We start from the raw sequence: 10,532 nt of genomic DNA, 5'->3' as shown, positions 1-10,532 counted from the left end.
GGAAGAATCAATGCAACACTTACTTTTTTTACGAAACATCATACAAGGTATGGAAAACAGGTTATAGATGGGTGAATTTGAGTAATGTCATATCCTCTTTTCCAAGTATGCATTTCTATTAACATGACTTTGCCATGAGCATTTTTCAAAAAATAAAGTGACATTTTTGTGGTTTGCAAGTATGGAAGGAAAGGAACAAGCATGTTTCATGGAAAAAACTTTAATGTTAATATAATTATTTGCCAGGTTAAACTAGGTTGTTGGTTGTGGACAAGTGTTGTATATTCAGATAACAACCTTTTCCTATTGTGGGAATCCATTCCAAGGGTTGTTTCCTAAGATAAAGAAACGAATTGACTAGATGAAAAGAAATAAAAACTCAAAATGTAGCATGTGGGATGGATATGGAATTTGGTTATGAATAGTTTAAGGATAATGAAGGAATTACAAGTGTTGTTTAATTATGTGGTAATAGGTAAATTCTTTTGCTCCAATAGTACAAGAATATAAATGGTGTAGATCTAGGAATGGAGAAATTTTATACAAGTTTTCCTTCTTCTTTTTTACTTTCTTTGGAAGTAAGTATGGTGGAAGGATGTATATCCTAAGGACGATTTCATATTTAAGGACACAAATGTATTATGTTGAATAATTTGTATATTTTTTTAGAGTTGTTTTCTGTTTTCTGATGTATATGAATTTGGTACCTCTTGTACCACTCATATATAGTTGGTTATTGCAAATAAAAAAAAAACATTTTAATGTTACAATATTGTTTAACCATTATTTTGTGTCTAAAAGTCATGTTTGTTTATAAGTTATTGAAGATGTTGGTTCATTCACAGAGATAAGTAACTCATCAAACTTCAAAGACGAAACTATTTTGCAAATGAAAAATTTGAGAAAATGTTTCATGTGGTTAAGTCTTACATATAATGATTTTTTTGCTTGTGAGTGCTTACTTTTTTTGTTTTCTTTTAAACCTGTCCACTTTTGTTTATATTCTTAGACTATATGGTTCCCTTCATTTTCACTTTTTTTAGCAAGGTTTTAGGTTGGATCTATAACCAACTTTTGGAATGGAGATTTTTTTTTTCTTATTGTAATGAAATTGGGGTTAATTGGAGTGAAGTGAAATATTCAACTTTAAAATTACTTTCAATTTCCTCAATTAAAAAATATAAAAAAATTAATTGTATTTAGAATCTTGTTTTTGTTTCTATAAATTACATTAATGTTCTTATTTCAAATAAGTTGAAATGACATAATTAAGTTTAATCGCAACTTCCAAAGTTTAATTATTTTAAAATATTAACATAAAACAAAACAAAATACTTTTATTTTATAAAAAGTAACTAGGTTTGCAATTTATTTATGGTGCAACATAAGGCTTTTTTAATATTATTCCAAATATTTTATATAGAAAGGAAAAGTTAAAGATAAAATTCTAATATTTGCGAAGGTAGTTAAATAACATGATAATTAATAAATTTAATAGCATTAATTAAATTAAGTAAATTCTTTAATGATTATAAAATGATTAAAAATCCATATACGACCTAGAAGTGAAATAAAAAAATGTTGCACTATAAGCACTCAAGTACATATCCTAGCAACATCCCTACATGTCATTATAGTTTACAATGATTTAAGCCTTTCATCGAAACATTACAAATATTTCACCCATTCCCATAAAAATAAAATCATATCTCTTCTTTTTCATGCATGTCCATTGGACCTCACAAATACAAAAGTAAAGTGCCCAAACTTTTAAATTCTGTCATTACTATATTTGCTTTCTTTATACCCAAAATCTTTCATAACATATACAATGTCACTTCCAATGGTTACATTAGGAAAAACAATTTACTTTTTTTTTCCTCCTTTAAACCTTCCCCAATCAAAAAGTTACGGCTTCTAAACCTAAATAAGAGAAGTATCTAATTTCATATTAACCAAATGATAAATTATTATTTTTTAATCTCGCTAATCTTAATTTATAACATTTTTTTATAAGATTTCTTACTAGAACTTATAAAATAAATAAAAATACTTTTTTTACTTATATTTAAATGAGGAAAGAAGATTAGACTAAAACTACATTTGGGGAAAAGGAGCTTCACCTAACCTCTTAAATATGTCTGTCCTAACTCCAAGATTGTGTGGATAATTGCTTCTGCACCTGTGCTTTGACATAAATGCTTCTCTTTTTTCCCTCCCTTTTTTTTTTCTGGAGAAATAATGTGTGACAATAAAAGAGATAATAAATATTTTTTCTATTTCTTTTTTAAGATTGGATTTTTATTTTTATTTTTAAAATTTAAGATAATATTAATTATTTTAATTTATGTATGTGTGTGTGGGTTTATTGTAACATAAATACTACAAATGATCTTTTAATTATTTTATTAATATAAAATACTATGTTTAAATATATTTTTAGTTATCGTAAATCTAATTTTTATACTTTTTATTTTTAATTTTTTGTTCTTTTTAGTGTTTTGATAACTATTCTTATTTGACATTAAAATGAAAGTGAAATACTAAAAACTATTTTAGCTTTTTTTTTATGTAATTTCATTTTATAGATAAAAATATACTTTTATGAAATTGTAATTTTTGCGTTTGTTAACTAATGTAAAAGTTCTTATTAGTTTTTATTTTTTAAAAACAGTGTAATGATTAAAATAAATAAGGAAATATTAAAGAATAATTGTATAAAGAAATTGCATAACATTAAAGAATAATGAGATAATATACTGAAGTTGTGAAGAGAAAAGAAAAACTAATAAACTATAAATTCAAACATTGCTTTAAATAATATCTGAAAAACCTCTATAACTAATTTACATAATTTAGTTACTAATCACATTTAACTGATAAATCAGTTGAGCACGATCTTTACAAGCTTGAGAAAATTAGTCATTGCCAAACATATTCAAGGCATGATTTAAAAAATCTAGTTACTATCAATTGCTTTCGTTTTTTCCATTTGTACTGCTTTTGAATTTGGGTTGAATATTACCCAATTACGCTCTCCTATGATAACCAATACAATTATTTTAAAAAAAATATAATTAATCAAAACAAGCGCAAATGATCTTTGCATAAATTTGGTGTTGACTCCATCTCTGATAATGACATTCGTATAAACCAATTTTAATATTGATTTGTAGTTAGTCAGGTTAGAGTTTACTTTTAAAACATATTTAATTTCGTTTTTAAACATCAGGTATGAATTTGACTTTTGTAAAAAAGAAAAAACGTTCACATATTTATCTGATAAATACATATATTTAAAAGCCAAATTTTATCCAGTTTTAAAACATGAGATATGAATTTGATTTTTATAAAAAAAAAGTGACATATTTATTGGATATATATATATATATATATATATATATATATATATATATATTTAAATCTGAAATTTATTTATTTAAAATCTAATGTATATTATGGTTATTTTAAGAAGTCAACGAATTTAATTATAAATTTATTTACTATCCTACTATTATATTACTATTAGCATTATAAAAAATAATTAAATTCTATCAAAATATTAATAATACAAAATCATAAAGACTATACATAAATCTATACTTTAAAAATATTTCAAAAGCGAAATATCAATAAATATTTTATGAAGACTCATTTTAAAAATTTTCTATCGTAAGTAACTATAATGGATCATAAGATTGAAAACATTCTTGATGTGTTTGTTGTGAGTATGAGAGACTTAAAAGTCGATTGTAATAAATCTGATATAAAATAAAATGTAATCAATAAAAAATGTAAAACATTGTCCATAAATAATATTTACATCTACAATTAATATTGCACAAAAACATTAGTAATAATAGGATTCTATTTTAATTAATTATTTTTTAATTATATTAAATATTTTCGAAATCCTTATACTATCTAAAAAATAAGATGAAACAAATTATATCGTCTTTTAAAATAAAATATTTTTTTAGTTTGAACCTTACACCTATTGCTTATAAACTTTCACTTAAAAAAATGCAGAGACTTAATTAGTCTTGAGTTATATCTCCTGTAAACAAGTTTTAGTAATTAACATAGTCAATATCGGTGTTCATTTTAAGTTATAATCAATGGTTACACGTTACAACCTTGTGCATGTATCTTGTTTTATGAGTGTTGCTTAGAGACTTGTCCATGTCTCGTAGTGATGGTATCATCGTCACACTCATTAGATAAACCCTTAAAGTATGGGTAACAACACTGGCCAACCTGACCTATTTAAGCTCGACCCAATATTGATTGATCAAAAATGGGTTGGCCTTCTAATTGAAACGAGTTAAAATTTACAACCCAGTCTGTGACTTGCTAGGTTGGCCCATTAGCTTTTGTTTTTTTGTCATCGAAAATCTAATATGACATGAAAACATATTGAAATTTTTAAAATTTTACATGAAAACAGGTTGAAAACAATTGTTGAGTTGTCAAAAACAAAAGAAATTTAAAAATTATGAAGGAGACAAAACAGTAGTTGAAACCACATAAAAGAGAGGCGAAATATAAAACAATAGGTATTCTTTAATTCAACAAAAATAATGAGAGGGAAAAGGCAGGTCGGGTTAATCTATAAATGAGAGAAGAATGGTGGAGATGAGAGAAAAATATATATAGGGTTGTGATAATGGGGGAGGGAAATTGGATTGTGTTATTGTTAATGAAAAGTCAAATGAATATGAAGTGTCACGACGCAGAGATAGAAGAGAACGGTGGAAATGAGAGGAGAATGTAGTTATGTTAATGGTGGAGGGAAGTCGGGTTATGTTAGTGTTAATGAAGCCAAGTTTGGCGGGCTGGTCTGCCAGGCTACTTAGCGTGGCAGACCAGTTAGTTCGGGCTCCCGGTTAAAAATGCTAACTTCACTTTACCTTTTTTGTCAAGTTGGCGGCTTAACTTGTGCGGACTTGACCCTTTTTTTCATCCCTATCTCAAAGGGTGTTTTATGACTCACATCCTTACAATAATTGTCATTGAGTTTATTAAGAGATATTTTTTTAAAAAAAGGACATAATAATGCACATACCCATAATTTATAGTATACATCGTCATAGGAGTGAGACATAAAATTTACTCAAATTAGTTGGTTTACTTTAGTCAACAACAACTTCTTATTACCTATTGAACTTCATTCCATTAGATCACCATTCATATGGAGATGAGTGTCCATTGTTGTAACTAATTTATGAGCTTTAATATCATTCCTCTCTAAGACTCAAATGCTTGTTGATGCATCAATCTTTGAATAAATGAAAGAAAAGAATGATGGGTCGGACATCCATGACATTTTAGTTTTTTATCTCCTTAATTTTATATAATTGTTTATTACTTGTTGAAATTTTATTATTTGTTAACAAGGTTAAATATTTTTTAGTTTTTAAACTTTGATGTGAAATTAAAATCTATCATTGTCTCATACTTTGATATAGTGGTCCAAATTTTAAAATTAAATAGATATACCTAATCAACTAAGTTATCTTTTTAAGCATTTCAAGATGATATTTGAGTATTTTATACCATTTAATACATTTCATCTCAAATATTAATTCAAAAATTCATTTAAATATAAAAAAATTAACACTAGATTAAAAGTGCTATTTCTATTATTTTTAAAATTTGAAAACAAAAATATAAGAAAGTTTGATATAAAAATGAATTTCAATTTTACCTTCAACTTTGGTACTATAAACATATTTATCCTTTTTTATATTTAATTTTTTTAAAAGAAAAATAATTTGTAGAATCAACATTGTGTATTCATCATTTTAATTTTATTGGCCAAGTAATATTTATGTACTTGTTTATTATTTTTGTAAAAGAAAAAGTTAAGAAACCTACTTTTCAATCAGCTAAAGTTTTTTAAATAATACTCCGTTTAAATTTAAATGTATATAATGGGTAAAAATATCAGATTCAAAACTTAATAATAATAATAATAATAATAATAATAATAATAATAATAATTATTATTATTATTATTATTATTAGGGTTAAATATGTTTTTAGTCCCTAAACTATTGGCCGTTTCTGGTTTTCGTCCCTCTTCCAAAGTAAGGTACGATTTGGTCCTCATTCTTTAGAAAAACGTTCGTTTTAGTCCTCAAAATTTTGTTTTTAGTCCTTGTTTTAGTCCTCAAAACGTTCGTTTTTTCGACTAAAACGAACGTTTTTTAAAGATTGAGGACCAAATCGTACCTTAGTTTGGAAGAGGGACGAAAACCAGAAACGATCAATAGTTTAGGGACTAAAAACATATTTAACCCTTATTATTATTTCAAATTTGAGTCCAGTTGCAAAATTTCCCCTTTTCAAATCTCACTTATTTCTACTTGAGTGCAATTGCAATTTTTCCCCTTTTCAACTAACGTAAAAAGAAAGGATAACTATGTTTTCTTTCTTTTTGTAATCTAATTATTTCTAAACACAACTTCTACGGATTACAATTTCAACAACGAGGTGAAGCAAATTGTTAGTTTCGATATCTTTACTAAGATTTTCTATGAACACTTATTTGTTAATATATATTTTGACAAAAATAAATTATATAAAATAGTTCAGTATGATTATTTAGGACTGAGATATGACCTTTATAGATGTTGCTTTACACTCCTTTTGCTGGCGCACTACGTCTTCTTCAATGGAAGTGGGGGTACCTGCAAAGATACTCCGATGCTAAAGTCAGATATGATTCGTGGGATCTTAGTTTTCTCTTAAGTGATATTTTTCTTAAAGTAAAATGTACCTTTTTCCTTCGTTATTCTTGTATTTAACGTAAACAAAATGTAAAACCAACTTATTACCTTAAAATACGGTTAATTGCCGTGATCCACGTTATTCTTAAAATTTGGTTAGTTGCCCGCGTAATTCGCGTTATTCACGTAAGATATTTTTGACTACTCGAACTATTGGTTCAACTACTTAAATGTTGAGTTAATTGGCCCAATATCGGGATGTTGTTCCCTACACCACCATCCCTTGCTCCCAACACCTCCCTCATTTCTGTTTTGCCCTTCAGTCAAATTTAATTTAATTTTTAGAGTTAATATGTCTTCTTCGTCTTTGTGCTTTAGCAGTCACTCTGTGCCTTGGAAGACAGTGCAGTATGTATTATTCCAGACACAAGACAATCCTCATTGGAACATGGAAATTATTAGCAACCAAAGTCTACCGAAAACAGTGTAGGTTGTTTCCATAGTTTTGCTTTGCAATGTTATAGTCCCATTGCAACCACCAATTGTTAAATACACAACCCTTTTTCACCAACAATCACCACTCTTCGGTGCCTCTTTCTAGAAAATCACTTTCCACCGGAGCCCACCTCAACAATGCCGAACTCGATGACAGCACTCCACCACGGCGGTTGACCAGGCAAAGGAAGCTCCGCCACCTGCGACCATGACATTGGCTTCTCCTTCTTCCACTCCGCTGACTCTTTTTCTACCTCGCTGGAGCCCTGCTACGCTTCTGAACACCGCTCCCTCTCTAATCTGTCGCAACCGTTGCCTTTCCTTGAAGCGTCGTTGACCCGTCGAGCCAAGTCAGTCAGCTCCGGTTCCGTACATCCTCCCCTCTCTGCTTCCTTAGAACATCCTAATTTTTCTTCTTCCGGGTAAACTTTGTTTCATCGTTCAAAATGCTTTGTACTCTAATTCAATTTACAAAATTGAAAACAAGCATGCAAGCACAACAACGACTTTGAATTCAAAAGCTTGCAACAGTAAATTCAGAAGGCACGGTCCCCAAGGAGCTCTTCGACAGGGACCTCGACGCCATTTTCATCAACGACAACCACTTCGTGTTCGACCTGCCGGATAAGTTTAGCAACTTGCCGGTGTCCCTGATCGTGCTGGCCAACAACCGCTTCCATGGTTGCGTGCCGGCTGGAATCGACAACATGAAGGGGTTGAACGAGATTGTTCTGATGAACAACGCTTTCAGGTCGTGCTCCCCCAGGAGATAAGGTTGACGAAGAACTTGACGATGTTCGATGTGAGCTTCAACCAGTTGTACTCGCCGTTGTACTGCCCTCGTTCCCCTCCGGCCCCGCCGCCGTTGTACTCGCCTCCACCACCAGTGTACTCGCCGCCACCACCACTTCTAGTGTATTCGCTTCCTCCACACCAGGAATCAACACCAATGGAAGCAGTGAGGAAGAGAAGAATGAACGAAAAAAAAGAGAGAGAAGAAGAAAAACTCAAACGAAAATGGGAAGATAAGAGAAAGTTTGTGAGAGATGTGGTGGTGGGGGTGTAAAATTAAAGTTTTCAAATATATTATAAAATCTAAATGGTAAAAGTAATAAAATTTTAACATAAGGATGATTTTGGAAATAAAAAAAATTGAGGAGGTGGAGGGAGCAGGGGCGGTGGTGGAGGGAGCAACATCTCCAATATCGTTTGACTGAATTGAGCGTCCGCTGAATCCGATTTGATAGGATTGATTGAGTGTCGTTTGACTTTTAACATGCACTGACCTGATTATCGTAGTTTGACGAAAGCTTTTAATTTTGGTTGAACTGACGAGCATTTGATAGAGTTGGCGAACGTTTCTACATTTTAATGAACGCTCAATTTAGATATCATACTTTCATAAAGTAATTTTAGTATTTCACAATTCGTATTAAACCACGATATACCATTAAATTTTGTTGTCATTAAAATAAACAGTAAGATACATAAATGATAAAACGGTTTTAAAAAAATAAAAATAAAAGCAATTAATCGCATTGAATATAGGTCGACATTTACAACATGAAATTGAATTTGAAAATGTTATAGATGGAGACATTTTATATATGATTGTATTAACTTTTTCATCTCACATTTAAGTACGTTAGACGCATACATACCAAACGCGACGTTATAGAAAAGAAAACGTACAAGAGCATTAAATAATCAAGTAAACTTTACTATCTTTAGCGTTAAGTAGTTGCCTCATTATCACCATCCAGGTTTATTTACATTACACGAGGAATATCACGACTCATGACTTATTTACTACTATCACATCATTATATATTAAAAATTTAATTTAAAAAATTAATAATTATGTATGAGACTGTAAAATTCACAAACTTTAAATGTCAAGAAAAAACAAAAAATAGTAGACTTATATATATATATATATATATATATTTTAAATTGTCCTAATTAGTTTGTGGCATTCAAGAGCTTACAACTTATGACATTCACAATATTCTAAAATATATAAGGGCTTTCAAAAATTTATTATCTACTCAATTTATTGAAATAGTAATTTTTTAATTTGGCTTAAAATACGAATATTATTCATACATTGATTTGATCGAAAACCAAACCTAAATTGGACTCTCATGATTAGCATCTTTAGATCTGCATTATAAACACGACCCTGCAATTCTTGTAAATCTCAGAACATGGTCATATTACACGCTAGAAAAAAATATCGAGTATTAATTTGTGTTGAAGAAACAAAACTATTTAAAATTGCGTAGACTCGATGTGCATCAACGTGAGGTTGTCGTTTTATATACTATCATAGATAAAATCTGGGTATAGAACTACTAATATTTTATCATAAGGTCGAGATAACTTCTATAATATCACTTTATCTCCTATTTATTATTATTATTATTAAAAAGTTTTTTTTTTATTCTTTGGTAAATCTCAGTTTGGAAATTGTTTCTATAGAGACACCCCATTCAATATTTAAGGGTTAGTGTTAATGTGAAAATAAATGGACAATAAAACTAATAATAAATGTTTTATATAATTGTATATTTAAATATTATTCTTGATAAAAAAATTGTATAAATTATGTAGATAATCCTTGTCATCTTTAATTCATTTAGTTGTTTTTTAGACACGGTGATTACTTTTATATGTTCATTACCTAGTTTGATTAGTTAAATAATATTGTATCTAGATGATTTCGACCTTTTCTAGTATTTTTCGGACTTTACTAATATTTCTTATCAACAATAGTTTATAATTTGAATTCAAATGATGTCATGACGCAAATCATCATGGTTTACAAATTTATATTATATTGGTTTAAAACTTCTTGATTTATCAAACTGGTATGATCTCTTCATCACTTATCGTCAACGAAAGAAAAAATGAATAAAATAAGTCAAAAAATTAATAAAAAGAGGGAATGTTCAATTAAAAAAAATAGTAAAAGGATAAGTTATTTTATTTATTTATTTATTGTCACAGTTTAATTATTACTATTATTACACTAAAAAGTAAAAACAAAAATGAAACTAGATACTCAACTATAAAAGTTACTTAATTGATTATAAATTAAAACTATTTATTTTCATATGAATATGTTGTATGGAACATTTCGTGTCCATAGTTGCCAAAAAAGAGAGTTAAAATGTGAAATATCAAATATTTTATTCTGTTATTTTACACATTAACTCTACGAAACTATTCACTCCTCTTTTCTTGTTTGTTTTTTCTTCCTCTCTCATCTCACATTAATGAGTCTATTTTTTATTATAATCATAA

The sequence above is a fragment of the Vigna umbellata genome, chromosome 1 (assembly GCF_029865625.1).
Source record: "Vigna umbellata cultivar VRB3 chromosome 1, Vumbellata_1.0, whole genome shotgun sequence".
NCBI lineage: Eukaryota > Viridiplantae > Streptophyta > Magnoliopsida > Fabales > Fabaceae > Vigna > Vigna umbellata.
This window is presented reverse-complemented; position numbering follows the sequence as displayed.